A 14,669-nucleotide genomic window follows, 5' to 3' on the forward strand; every position below is an offset into this window, starting at 1 on the left:
AGAAGCAGCCCGGAAACAACTATTATTAAGCACCATTTCTGACTCAGCCCTGAGACTGGCACCAGGACAGAGTCAGTTATAACTCAGAGGATGGCCTCTGGAGCTTATGGTCTCCTGGAAGCAAAAGACAAGTAAATAAGCACTCACAAAACCTCATGATGAGTGTGATGAGTGAAGAACCCCAAGGGCATCTTGGGAACTGGGAAGAAAGCCTATTTCTTTCCCAGGGGCAGGGGAGGCTTTGCAGAGGGTAAGAGTTTACTGGGCCCCAAGAAAGAGAAGACATTCCAGAAGAGGAAATGGCATGTACATGGCCACAGTGGTTAGGAGAGGGTGTGGGGCACTGAGCGAACTGCACGCTATTTGAAAAGCTGGCACTCCAGTGAGACAGGGAGACAGAAATCACTGAAACACCTTTTTAAAAAAATTTTTGCTGACGTGGAAAGATGTTCAAGATAGGTTATCAAATGAATAAAACAAGTCACACGAGAGTGTGGTGTGATCCCTTTGCATTCTGTGTTAAGGATATACGTGTATATGCATCTGCTTCCTTGTGAACGTCTGGAAACTTACTGACAGGACACACAAGAAATCAACCCTTGAGGAGCTAGATTGGACCGGAAAGGAGAGGAGAGAAGAGAAAGGAGAGGAGGAGGAGGGGCACTCTTCCTTTTTACCCCATCCACTCTGTACTGTTCGCATTTGCATTATTTTACAATACTGGCGTGTTCAAAGAATTTAATGGAGGAAGTGATGTAACCATATTTTCCTTACAGAAAGATCACCTTCCCAAGATTTGGGGAACAGTTTGAATGTGGGATGGATATTAGATGCTATTAAAGAATTATTGTTAATCTGGGCCACATATGAAAAGAATCTTATTTTTCAGAGGTAAACAGTATGATATCTAACATGAGAGATTTCTAAGCCCTGGGGAGATTCAGCAAAAGCTGGACCCCATGAATTTACCTGTGTGAGTTTCTGCAGCAGGGCTCTGTGGCCTGGTGAAAGAGAAAACATGTGGTCGGGATGTGGCTCTGGGCCTGGGGTTTGTCAGTGACATGGGTTAAATGCAAGGACAGGCTACATTTGGGGGAGGGGGTGGTTCTTGGCCATATGGAGGAGAAGGAGAGCCAGGAAGTCTGCAGCTACAGTGAACAGCTGTGTGTATATGTGTGCTTGGCTAGTCCACATCTGGACACATTCCAATTCGGGAGGAATCCCCCTTTGTGTGTGACTTAGAAGAAGGCAGAAGCTCTTCTGCCACTAGAGAAGCAAGGGACCAGAGATTTCTCTCTCCATCCCACTATCTGCTGCCTTTGGGCACACGACCTGAGTCAAGCTGATTAATGCTCCTCCCTGGGATGACTCAAAGATATAGGGACAGGTGAAAAGTTATTCAAAGTAGGAGCATGGGGCTGGGAACACAACGCCAGCCGCATTGGAGACATCAGTGTTCAGGGAGGACTCCAGCCAGAATATTCTGGTGGTTTGACCTTGGCTGTATTTCTTGCCTTCCTAGTTCTTGAACACTGGTTGCTCGGCATTTATATGGATTCTTTGAGTTACCCAACTCTTTTTTTTTTTTTTAAGATTTAATTGATTTATTTGTCAGAGAGAGAGACATCAAGAGACACACACAGGCTGGGGAGAGCGGCAGGCAGAGCAGGCAAAGGGAGAAGCAGGCTCCCTGCTGAGCCAGAAGCCCGACCCAGGACTTGATCCCAGACCCTGGGATCATGACCTGAGCCAAAGGTAACCGCTCAATGGATTGGGTCCCCCAGGCATCCCTGAACTACCCAATTCTCTCTTTTTTTTTTTTTTAAGATTTTATTTATTTATTTATTTGACAGAGAGATCACAAGTAAGCAAAGAGGCAGGCAGAGAGAGAGAGAGGGAAGCAGGCTCTCTGTTGAGCAGAGAGTCTGTCTCGGGGCTTGATCCCAGGGCCCCAAGACCACAACCTGAGCCGAAGGCAGAGGCTTTACCCCCTGAGCCACCTAGGTGCCCTGAGCAACCCAATTCTTTCCAAAAAACTCTCTTTACTCTTTCATATTTAAGGTACCAAACTTAATTTTTGTGCTTGCTGCCAAGAACCGTAAATAGTATACAAACTGGTACCAGACAAATGATGGCGGGTGAAAGATTATAAGGAGAATGGGAGAAATGGGGATCAGTTATTTGGCTTAGTTAGCGCTATAGGTCTACTGGAATTCAGGAATGGGAATTTGGTGGCCTATGCCATACAGTACACAGCATCTAATTATTTTTTTTTTTTTTTTTTTTTTTTTTTTAAAGATTTTATTTATTTATTTGACACAGAGAGATCACAAGCAGACAGAGAGAGAGGAGGAAGCAGGCTCCCTGCTGAGTAGAGAGCCTGATGTGGGGCTCGATCCCAGGACTCTGAGATCATGACCCGAGCCGAAGGCAGCGGCTTAACCCACTGAGCCACCCAGGCGCCCCCACAGCATCTAATTAAATTACTGCTGTGATCACCTAGAATGAAGTATCCACAGAGGACAGGCTTTAGGAGACCATAGGGAAAGGAGTACCTGCTTCTAAAACCTCAAAACAGCTTCTAGAAGTTGGATGACAGCTCAAAATATTAACTTAAACCCACGGACTTTCTATCATTCCTGGAAAATATACCTTATTTTTTTTATCAACAGGATTGACATAAATGAAAACCAATCTGAGAATTTGATCCTATTGATTCTTGAACTATAATGTTAGACAAATCATAGTCTTATAAAATTAGGACATTTGATTAAGAAAAAACAGGAACCCTAAGAATCAGAATAGGGCTATGTAAGGAAATCCTCAACGATCACTGAGCGTCTCTCACCAGCTGAAGCAGCTCCTCCCCACTGTCTGGCAATGCCTTTTCCTTGGCTGATGATGTGACCTCTTCTGGAGTTACCTTGCAAGAGGACATCATTTATTCTCAAGCTCTACCAGTCCTACCCAACATTTTCTTTCTTTTTTTTTTTTTAAGATTTTATTTATTTATGTGACAGACAGAGATCACAAGTAGGCAGAGAGGCAGGCAGAGAGAGAGGAAAGGAAGCAGGCTCCCTGCTGAGCAGAGAGCCCCATGTGGGGCTCAATCCCAGGACCCCGAGATCATGACCTGAGCCAAAGGCACCCCCATCATTTTCTTTAGATATGTCAGCTTGCCAATTTGGGGGGATGGTTCTGTTTGAAGGAGCATATCATTGACAAACCTGGACTCCCAGCTGCCCAAACTAGAACACCAAATTCAGGATCTTGGATAAGTATGCATACATCAACAAATTCTTATTGAATTTACATTACAGTGTCTCAAGCAGTGGAACCTCATAGGAATCTGAAGATATATAAAGATAGGCACATTGGAGAAGATTAATCCTGTGCAACTTGACCACCCAAACATTATGTCCTTGGAAAGGGTCCCTGATGTTTCATTCTCAGAAAACTTGGAAAATGCTTTGGTGAAGGAAATAACAGAAACACTGTAGTAAGCCGTTCTCTGTAGGTTAGAGATGCTACTGAGAGATGGTAAGTGGCTCTCTGCTTCAAAGAAAATGAATTGTGTACTTTATTTATTTTTACTTTTCAGAGGGGGAGAAGGGGAGAGGGAAAGAGAGGATCTCAAGCAGGCTCCATGCCCAGCACAGAGCTCAACATGGGGCTCGATCTCATGACCTTGAGATTTTGACCTGAGCCAACATCAAGTGTCAGAGTCTTAACCAGCGGAGTCACCAGGCAACCAAAACTCTATATGCTTTATAGCAAGTAGCAGCACTTAAGTAGCAGAGACAAATGTAAAGAGCACATTAGGCAGCAGAGGTCCTTGAGCATTGTAATTATTTTTGTTTCTTCTAATGAAGTTCCTGAAACTAAAATAGCCCATTTAGGTGCCACTTGATCAGGACTTTTTCAATGGTAAAAAATGGTGAGTAGAAGTTTGAATTGAGTAACTATGTCAAAACTACAAATTGGGGGCGCCTGAGTGGCTCAGTTGTTAAGCATCTGCCTTCAGCTCAGGTCATGATCCAGGGTCCTGGGATCGAGCCCGGCATCGGGCTCCTGGCTCAGCAGGAAGCCTGCTTCTCCCTCTCCCACTCCCCACTTGTATTCCCTCTCTAGATGTCTCTTCTTCTCTGTCAAATAAAATTTAAAAAAATAAAATAAAATGTTTAAAAAAAAAACAAAACTACAAATTGTTTCCCAAAATCTATTTCCCCCTTCTCTCTCTTTTTTTTTTTTTTAAAGATTTTATTTATTTATTTGACAGAGAGAGATCACAAGTAGGCAGAGAGGCAGGCAGAGAGAGAGGAGGAAGCAGGCTCCTTGCTGAGCAGAGAGCCCGCTGCGGGCCTCGATCCCAGGACCCTGAGATCATGACCTGAGCCAAAGGCAGCGGCTTAACCCACTGAGCCACCCAGGCGCCCTCCCCCTTCTCTCTTTTAGAAATAGGACCTCTGTGGGGCACCTGGGTGGCTCAGTGGGTTAAAGCCTCTGCCTTTGGCTCAGGGTCCTGGGATGGAGCCTCATCTTAGGCTCTCTGCTCAACAGGGAGCCTGCTCCTCCCCCCTCTCTCTCTGCCTGCCTCTCTGCCTACTTGTAATCTCTGTCTGTCAAATAAATAAATAAAAATCTTTAAAATAAATAGGACCTCTGGGACGCCTGGGTGGCTCAGTTGGTTAAGCGGCTACCTTCAGCTCAGGTCATGATCCCAGCATCCTGGAATCGAGTCCCACATCCGGCTCCTTGCTCAGCAGGGAGCCTGCTTCTCCCTCTGCCTCTGCCTGCCACTCCGTCTGCCTGTGCTCACTCTCTGTTTCAAAGAAAATGAATTGTGTGCTTTACTTATTTTTACTTTTCAGAGGGGGATAAGGGGAGAGGGAAAGAGAGGATCTCAAGCAGGCTCCATGCCCAGAAAGAAAGAAAGAAAGAGGATCTCTGATTTTCAGCAGAAGAAAGGACTACCAAGAATAAAGACTACATTTCCCAGCATCCCTTGCAGCTAGGTATGGCCATGTGACTAAGCTCCAACCAATAGGATGTGAGTGACAGCAACAAGTTTAATTTCCAGGTTGTATCTTCAAAGGTAGGGGTTGTATCCTTCTTCCTCCTCTTTCTCCAGCTTGCTGCTCAGAATACAGAAGTGGTTATGAGACATTTTGGAATGTGGGCCAGGGCAATATTCTAGTAATGGTGAGAAAACAAGCTAAAAAGGAGCCTAGATCCCTGGATGACCTTGTGAAATAGAGACATCCTACCAGCCCCTGGACAGCCTACATTTGGGTTGTCACATAAGGGAGAAATAAACTTGTTTAAGGCTCTGTTATTTTAGGTCTCTGTTACTTAAAGAGTAAGTGAGTAAGTGAATAAGGAATGACAATAGAGAGTAAGCCCCCAGTGATACAGAATGTGTGCATCTCTTTCAATTCCCAGACCTGAGTCATGTTACAGACCCAAAGTTCCTTAAGTAAAAAGGAAATTAAGCATTTGTAATGAGGAATTCTGTAATAACAGCACAATAATGTTTTTTTTTAAAGATTTTATTTATTTATCAGAGAAAGAGAGGGGGAGAGAGCAAGCACAGGCAGACAGAATGGCAGAGGCAGAGGGAGAAGCAGGTTCCCTGCTGAGCAAGGAGCCCGATGTGGGACTCGATCCCAGGACGCTGGGATCATGACCTGAGCCGAAGGCAGCTGCTTAACCAACTGAGCCACCCAGGCGTCCCAGCACAATAATGTTCTTTAATAATTATAGCTACCAAGACACCTGCGTGGCTCAGTTGTTAAGCATCTACCTTTGGCTCAGGCATGATCCCAGCATCCCGGGACGGAACCCCACATCAGGCTCCCTGCTCAGTGGGGAGCCTACTTCTCCCTCTCAAGCTCCCCTGTGCTTGTGCTCCCTCTCTCGCTATCTCTCTGTGTCACAAATAAATAAAATCTGAAAAAAATACATAGCTACTACTAATTATGAACCAAGCACCATTACAAGTGCTTTACATGTATTAGTTCATTTAATCCTTGAAACTTCCCTGTAATTCATATACCAAGAAAAGGTAATGAATACCTTGCAACAGATACAGAAATTAACTCAAAATGGATTATCAATCTAAATGTAGAATTTAAAACTATAGAACACTTAGAAGAAGCAGAAGAAAATCTTTACAAATTTGGGTTAGCCAAAGTTTTCTTAGTTATTCCTACAAAAGCACTATCCATAAAAGAAAAAACTGATAGACTTCATAAAAAATTTTTAAAGTTCTGCTCTTCAATAAACACTGCTCAGAAAATTAAAAAATAAACCATAGACTAGAGGTAAATATTTGCAAAACATATATCTGATCAAGGATTTGTATCTAGAATATATAAAGACCTCTCAAAACTCAATAAAAAGAAATTAAGCAATCCAATTTTTTAAATCAGCAAATGATTTGAAGAGACACTTTACCAAACAGACATTAGGAAAGATGATTAACATAATTAATCATTAGAGTAATATAAGTTAAAACTACAATAAGATATCATTACTCTAAAATGGTTAAGGGGGGTGGGCACCTGGGTGGCTCAGTGGGTTAGGTCTCTGCCTTCAGCTCAGGTCATGATCTCAGGGTCCTAGAATCAAGCCCCGCATCAGGCTCTCTGCTCAGCGGGGAGCCTGCTTCCCCCTCTCTCTCTGCCTGCCTCTTTGCCTACTTGTGATCTCTCTCTCTGTTAAATAAATAAAATAAAATCTTTTTTAAAAAAGGGTTCAGGGGCATCTGGGTGGCTCAGTTGGTTAAGTGTCTGCCTTTGGCTCAGGTCATGATCTCTGGGTCCTGGGATCAAGCCCCATAGTCTGCTTCTCCCTTCCCCTCTGCCCCTCCTTCCTGCTCGTACTCAATCTCTCTCTCTTAAATTAAATACAAAAATCTTTACAAATAAATAAAGGTTAAAAATTTTAAAACTAGGGTGGCTGGGTGACTCAGTGGGTTAAGCCGCTGCCTTCTGCTCAGGTAATGATCTCAGGGTCCTGGGATCGAGTCCCACATCGGGCTCTCTGCTGGGCAGGGAGCCTGCTTCCCTCTCTCTCTCTGCCTGCCTCTCTGTCTACTTGTGATCTCTCTCTGTCAAATAAATAAATTAAATATTTCAAAAAAAAATTTTAAACTGAACATATCAAGTGTAGACCAGAATATTGAGTAACCAGAACTCTCATTCACTGCTCACAGAATTGCAAAATGGCACAGGCATTTTGGAAAACAGTGTGGCAGTTTCTTATAAAGCTATACAAACATACATACATACATACATGCATAATTACTCTATGACCCAGAAATCCCCCCTTCTGAGTTCTGAGTACTTACCCAAGAAAAAGAAAACTTATATTCATATGAACCCTAAATATGAATGTTTATATTGACTTTATTCATAACTGCCAAAAGCTGGAAATAACTCTAATGTCCTTCGACTGGCGAATAGATACATAAACCGTGGTACATCCACACAACATAATACTACATAGCAACGAAAGGTAATGAACTACTGATACATGCAAGAATATGGATGAACCTTCACTGCATCATGTTAAGTGAAAAAAGCTAGACTCAAAAGGCTACATACAGTATGATTCCATTTACATGACATTCTGGAAAAGGCAAACAATAGGAACAGAAGGCAGATGGTACAGGATAACCAGGAGCTAGGGATGAGGGAGGGACTGCCTACAAAAGGGTATGAGGGAATTTGGTTGGCGGAGGGGGGGGAGAAAGGGTGATGAAAATGTTCTGTATCTTGGTTGTACGAATTCCTCCTCAGCCATGAGCACCCAGCTGAAAGATCACCTCCTATAGGAAGTCTTCCCTGGTTGCCCCTCCCAGGCTAGTTTGGGAACACCGCCTACTGGTATCGCCAACAGGGGCATTCACCACACTATACTATTATAATTTGTGAGCCTCTGCAGTGGTTACACAAATGGGTACATTTGTCAAAACTCATAGAGCCCATAAAAAGGGCAAACTTTATTATGTATAAATTATATCTCAAACCTGATGATAGGGGGGAAAACTACCAATAAAGTAGGGCACCCATTCCACAGTTTAAGAAACTAAGACAGAGAAATTTCAAAACGAGGCCCGCTCCAGATCTGTGCTCTTGACCACAGAACTCTACTGAATTCTCCTATCAACCTTCCTTCAAGGAAGCTTCAACTATTCTCAGGGAAATTAAGACCTAGAGAAAGAAACATTTACCCTTTGAGAGGTTATTAGTCACTGGCTTTCAGCTAACACAAGTGTCCCCGTGATCCATCAGCCAGAGTGGAGGTTTATGGGGGTCATGAGATAATTTTTTGACTCAACCTGCCTTGCCATGGGCTGGTGGGATTGCAAACCCATTCCTCTTTTTTTACGCTCAGGAACTAGCAAAAAATACACTTTGGGAATCCAGTAGCTGGGAAGGCAAAACAGAAGACCCTGGAACTCTTACTTGCTGCCAAAATAGTAGGCCAAAGCTGCTTTGGGTCACTGGGGTGGCTCAGTCTGAGCACCAGATTCTTGATTTCGGCTCAGGTTATGACCTCAGGGTCGTGAGATTGAACCCCATGCCAGGCTCCATGCTCAGTGGGGAGCCTGTTTGAGATTCTCTCTCTCCCTTTGGCCCCCCACAAATAAGTAAAGAAATCATTAGGGACGTCTGGGTGCCTCAGTCAGTTGAGCATCTGCTTTCAGCTCAGGTCATGATCTCAGAGTCCTGGGATTGAGTATCGAGTTGGGCTCCCTGCTTAGTGGGGAGCCTGCTTCTCCCTCTGTCTGCTGTTCCCTCTCTGCTTGTGCTCTCTCTCTCTCTGACAAATAAATAAATAAAATCTTTAAAAAAAAAAAAAACTACACCTGGGGCACCTGGGTGGCTCAGTGGGTTAAGCCTCTGCCTTTGGCTCAGGTCACGATCTCGGTGTCCTGGAATCAAGCTCGGCATCAGACTCTCTGCTCATCAGGGAGCCTGCTTCCCTTCCTGTCTCTCTGTCTGCCTCTCTGCCTACTTGTGATCTCTCTCTGTCAAATAAATAAATAAAATCTTTAAAAAAAAAAAAAACTTTAAAAAATAAATAAAAAATTAAAAAGCTATATCCTGAGGGAATTCTAAAAATTACACCACAAAAGACATTAAAAGTGAAGGCTGATGATTCCTATCACATTTCCATTTAATTATCAAGAGATGGTAGAACATAGGTGAGGCTTGGGCAAAGTTCCTATTTTCTACAGCACATCAGGGCGCTATATGGAGCCTGTGCCATGTCACAGTGGAGGCACTTCTCATGGCCCAATAAAGAACCAAGAGCCTTTTTATTCCCCTCGAAAATAGTTAGAGTACCTGGCTGGCCCAATCAGTAGCACAAGCAACTCCTGATCTCCAGGTCATGAGCTCAAGCCCCACATTGGGCATGGAGCCTATGTTTTTAAAAAAAAAGGTAAAAAAAAAAAAAGAAGAATATAGCTACTCATAGAAGGAGGCCTGGGTTTGCTATAAATCATTTTGTGTACATGAGACACCAAGATGGACTGAACTGGCGACTATCTGGTCTACCTAGCCATGTGCTGGCTGGTGGCTATCTGGTCTACCTAGCCATGTGCTAGCTGTATCCTTTAGAGTCATTCAAGTAGAAAGGGAATCCATGGGAACAAGGCCAAGTAGGTCCTGAAGGCATAAGCAAGCATCCTGTGCAGGCCACTCATCAGGGCCTGGACTAGGGAGAGGTGGACAACAGGCCTAGGGTATAAATTTATGGAGGCACTCACTCAGGCGCTGACCCAGTGTTTGCATGACTCTGACAGTGGGGGCCTCCCTACATTTTTTACCACAGGCAGCTAACTTGCCGCTGCCCCCACACCATCCCCCACTCTACATCGCTGAGCCCATGGGGAATCCCTAACATCAGATGACAGAGAAAGAAAAATTTCAAGTTTAGTTTGTAGTGCAGTAAGTCACCCATGGCCAGAAATGGCCTGTTGCTGTACAGAAGAGAACAGAACCTTCCTTGCGGGCAGAATGCTGAACAGTCTCTTTTGTGACCCACTCTGTCTGTAGGGAGAGGAGGCCTGAAGTAAGGATTTGTACTGTGTGTATGGGCAGTGGCGAATGCTTGAGGCAGATGGCAACGACTTGAATGAGATTAAAGATTTGGGGCAAGGTAAAGGAAGGAAAAAGCATAAAAAAGAATCTTTGAGGATGAATCTTTAAAAAAAAAAAATGGGGCGCCTGGGTGGCTCAGTGGGTTAAGCCGCTGCCTTTGGCTCAGGTCATGATCTCAGGGTCCTGGGATCGAGCCCCGCGTCGGGCGCCTGCTTCCTCCTCTCTCTCTCTCTCTGCCTGCCTCTCTGCCTACTTGTGATCTCTGTCTGTCAAATAAATAAAAATCTTTTAAAAAAAAAAAAGAATCTTTGGGGATGGATATAGAGTGTGAAAATATTTGTGTTTTATGGACTTGGTCACTACAGAAAGGGTTCTTTTATTTTTTAAAAAAAGATTTTGTTTATTTATTTGACAGAAAGAGATTACAAGTAGATGAAGAGGCAGGCAGAGAGAGAGATAGAGGGAAGCAGGCTCCCTGCTGAGCAGAGAGCCCGACGTGGGACTCGATCCCAGGACCCTGAGATCATGATCTGACCCCAAGGCAGTGGCTTAACCCACTGAGCCACCCAGGCGCCCCACTACAGAAAGGGTTCTTAATCGTCAGCTGGGGATACCTGGGTGGCTCAGTGGGTTAAGCCTCCGCCTTCCACTCAGGTCATGATCTCAGGGTCCTGGGATTGAGCCCTGCACAGGGCTCTCTGCTCAACAGGGAGTCTGCTTCCCTTCCTGTCTCTCTGTCTGCCTCTCTGCCCACTTGTGATCTCTGTCTGTCAAATAAATAAATACAATCTTTAAAAAAAAAAAATCATCAAGTGGAGATAACCCCCACCCTCCCCGGATCTCAGTCTCCTTTCCCAGGGAACCCCGGGGACTGCTTTGGAACAGATGGCCCCAAGGTTGAGATGAAAGCTCTGTATGAGCTCAACATCTCACCAAAGCAAACCTGGCTACCCTCACTGCAAAATGCCTGATTCGCCAGCAGCAGCCATCAACCCCAAGTCCCCCACACTCTTCTAAAACCCCAGAGAGACCAGGGTGTATCTAGTGGAGGGTTTTGATATACAGTCACTGAGCATCAAGCTTCTGCCAATACTTTCATCCACAGATTTACTCTATGCCTTATAACTATCTGATTTCCCACACATCATTGCTTCTTAACAAGAATTTGTTTTGCACTTAAGAACAACAACAAAACAACAAGCTAATGTCCGTGAGATTCCCTGACCTTACTTCTGTATCCCATCAGCCACAAGCAGCTGATTTTGTAGATCCATGGAATGGTGTAGTAAAGCCTACAGCTTGTCCCCTTGAACCTTCTCCCTTTCTCCTGAGCATATGGGTGTCCACCCAAGGACTACATGTCCCAGCCTCCCCCATCATTGATTCTCCTCCATGGAATGTGGAGAGAATTGAGAGGTACAGCTTTCAAGTCATCTTCTTAAAGAGCTTGTCTTGGAGTTGCCGCATCCTTTCCTTCCTGCTGGCCAGGATGGACAACTTTGGAAGGCACCTGTTGAGGCTGGCAGAGTTTTCTCATTAGCCTGAGTCTCTAGATGTGCTTACAGAGCAGAGCTCTCTTTCTTCCCTCGTTGTAAGACAAAAATAAACTTTTATCTTGTTTGAGCCAGTGTGTTTTTGGAGTCTTTTTAGAACTTAGAATTTTTTGTGGGGGGGGGGGGTAGTACTTCAAGGAGGGATATATGCTTTGAACTAGTGATTGATACCAGGATGTTATTTCTCCCAGAGCCCAATCATATGGGTCCAGAAAGAGGGGTGGCACTATCTACAAGTATCCAATACCCTCTCATTTCCTGTGACTCTTGTTTCTGCTGGATTAAGGTTAGAGAGTCCTGGAAGGAAGAAAGTTCCCACCAGGAGAAACAACATTTTTACTGCCTAAGGAGAAATTGCTGCCTGGTCACTTCTGGTTGCTCTTGTCAACGGATGGACGGGTTAAAGGGGGATAGTGAGATTAGCCAAGGTGACTAATTCTGAATATCAAGATCTAGTAGGATTTTTACTGTACAAAATAGGCAACAAGAAACATTGATGGAATCAAGGGGGCTCCCTTGGGGTGCCTCCCAGTGCTATTATGTCCAGTGGTAAAAGTTAATGGAAGGCTACCAGAGCCTTCATAAGTAGAATCATCAAGGACTCAGATCCTCAGGAACAAAGGATTGCTTCTTCCCTGAGTAGAGAACACAAACCTGCTCACATGCTAGCTGAAGGCAAAAGAAACATGGTGTAGAAAAGGGAGGAGGGATGTCATAAATATAGAACAGAATCTCATATTGCAGAAAGAAAGATAGGGGCTTTCACCTCATAACCTTTATCATGGTAGATGCTTGTATATTTCCACTTATTTGAATTTTTCCAGTTTTTATTCCCTTGCTGTTGTATTATTATGTACAGTGGTGATTAACCTTATAATTTGGTCTGGTCCACAGGTTGCAGAAGACTGAGACAGGATTCCAACAAAACTAGAAAGGAAATAAACAAAGATCCTGGCCTGAGCCTAGAGCTAATAAGGTCTGGATTTTCTCCTTGGGGCTCAAGTTGAATACCGTCTGTGTGAGTGATAACAGCATATGCTGGATGGGAGCATTTTTTGGGGGGTGAGGAAGGACTGTAAATTCAGAAAGAAAAGCACGTGGATGTTAAGCCACAGAGGGTGGACTGTAGTGACATCATTTTCTTTTTTTAAAGATTATTTATTTATTTGAGAGAGAGAGCACAGAGTGAGCAGGAGAGAACATGAGTGCAGGGAGGGGCAGAGGGAGAAGAAGATTCTTTACTGAGCAGGGAGACCCACTCTGGGTTTGGACTCCATCCCAGGACCCCGAGATCATGACCTGAGCTGAAGGTAGACGCTTAGCTGACTGAGCCACCCAGGTGCCCTGTGACATTATAATTTTCTTCTTTTTAAACCTAGCATCTGAACACTCTCCCTGATTTTGGGAGATAGTCCCCAAATGAGGTAAATATTTGCTTTTCTTTTTTTTCTTTTTTAAAGATTTTCTTTATTTGCTTGACAGAGGGAGAGAGCCAGAATGAACATGTGCACAAGCAGCGGGAGCAGCAGGCAGAGGGAGAAGCAGACACTCCCCCCTGAGCAAGGAGCCCGATGAGGGACTCGATCCCAGGACCCTGGGATCATCACCTGAGCTGAAGGAGATGCTTAACCAACTGAGCCACCCAGGCGTCCCTCAGTTTTTTGCTTTTCATATAGAAACCTAAGGGACTACATTCTCTCCCCATCTCTGTCAGCTGGTGCCGGGACATGTGTCCTAGATTTAGCCAATCAAATGATCCCACACAACGCTTTGAGTCTTGAGGGAGTAAAGGTCGCAATGATGGAAGGAGACCAGAAATGACACACAGGGATGCCCATGCTGAGAGTCTAGTGACGGGGTGCCGGCAGCAGTGCTCTAACCAGGGTTTCCTGCCCTTTGACCCTGTGGTGTTTCCTAAAATGGATTTTCCTTAATATTTCAGCCTACTTGCCTATCCTAGCATCCCTGCAATAAAGGAATTTTTCTCTTGAGTTAGCTGAACCCAGACTTCAACTGATGGGCATGGAGAAAATCAAGGGTTCAAGGAAGGGGAGTAATCTCTGCAGGCTAGGGTTGACAAGTCTTCTCTGAACCTTATGTGGGTGAGACAGGCTTCTGTCCTGTACTGGCTGGAGAGATGGTGTTTCCTACAGGTCTCTTTTGTGGACTCTGGTCGCTAAGAAGGCCGATTTATCAGGGCAACTGGTGTGGCTACTGATAGCTGCCAAGCTTGCAGCCCAGAGATCCGGGGACTGAGCACTCCTACCCTGCTACTCCTACATCCAAGGGCCATAAAGGCAGAGATGCAGGCAGAGTTCAGCTCTCTGGAGAGAAGCAGTCGGGGCTGGGGTTGGCTCTTCCTTTCCCCCCAGGATTCCTGCCCTTCCCAGGAATGTGACAGCAGCACTCACGGTTCACGGTGAGGACCCTCCCAGCACAGCTGCGGGCCAGCTTCCCAGCCCCACGCGCGCAGCTGTGCTTTCTCCCCAACTAATACGTAACAGCAGCACCTGGCCTTCTCTCCCCACCTTGCCCTGAGAGGCGCAGGACACACGTGGGCCTGGAGACAAGAGGCTCTGGGTGGCGCTTATTTGCATCCGAGAGCCACGGGGAGAGTGCGCCTTTCTCCTTCCAGGTTGGACCGTAGAGCCCTGGCCCTTGTCCTACTGGCCACTGGAAGAATCCTGACCCGAGGGACCGCACTCTTCCCAGGGTTTCCAAGCGCTTACCTTTCTTTCTGCGTCCGGGCGGGTCCGGTTCCCGGGAGCGGAGGCGCAGTGCCGGGGCAGGGCCGGTGGAGCGCTGCTTTGAAGTCTCAGCCCCAAACTCACAGGAGGGAAATCTTACGCCCGGGGTCCCTGAGAGGGGCGGGGCCGGGCACGGCTCGGCGCCCCTTTCCCATCAATACTGGAGGAGAGTGGGGTGGGGGGGGGTCCGGAGCCGGCAGAAAAAGCGAGGGAGCCGCGCCCTCTCAGTCTCGAGAGGCCCGTGCCGCCTGGAA

General features: G+C 45.5%; 1 pseudogene; it reads left to right on the forward strand.

Annotated features, from left to right (window-relative positions):
* The window catches only part of LOC101694190, a 29,292-nt pseudogene that overhangs the window by 14,309 nt on the left and 314 nt on the right, over positions 1-14,669 (forward strand).

Source organism: Mustela putorius, unplaced genomic scaffold (genome assembly GCF_011764305.1).
Source record: "Mustela putorius furo isolate JIRA1106 unplaced genomic scaffold, ASM1176430v1.1 tig00003909_pilon_pilon_pilon, whole genome shotgun sequence".
Taxonomy (NCBI): domain Eukaryota; kingdom Metazoa; phylum Chordata; class Mammalia; order Carnivora; family Mustelidae; genus Mustela; species Mustela putorius.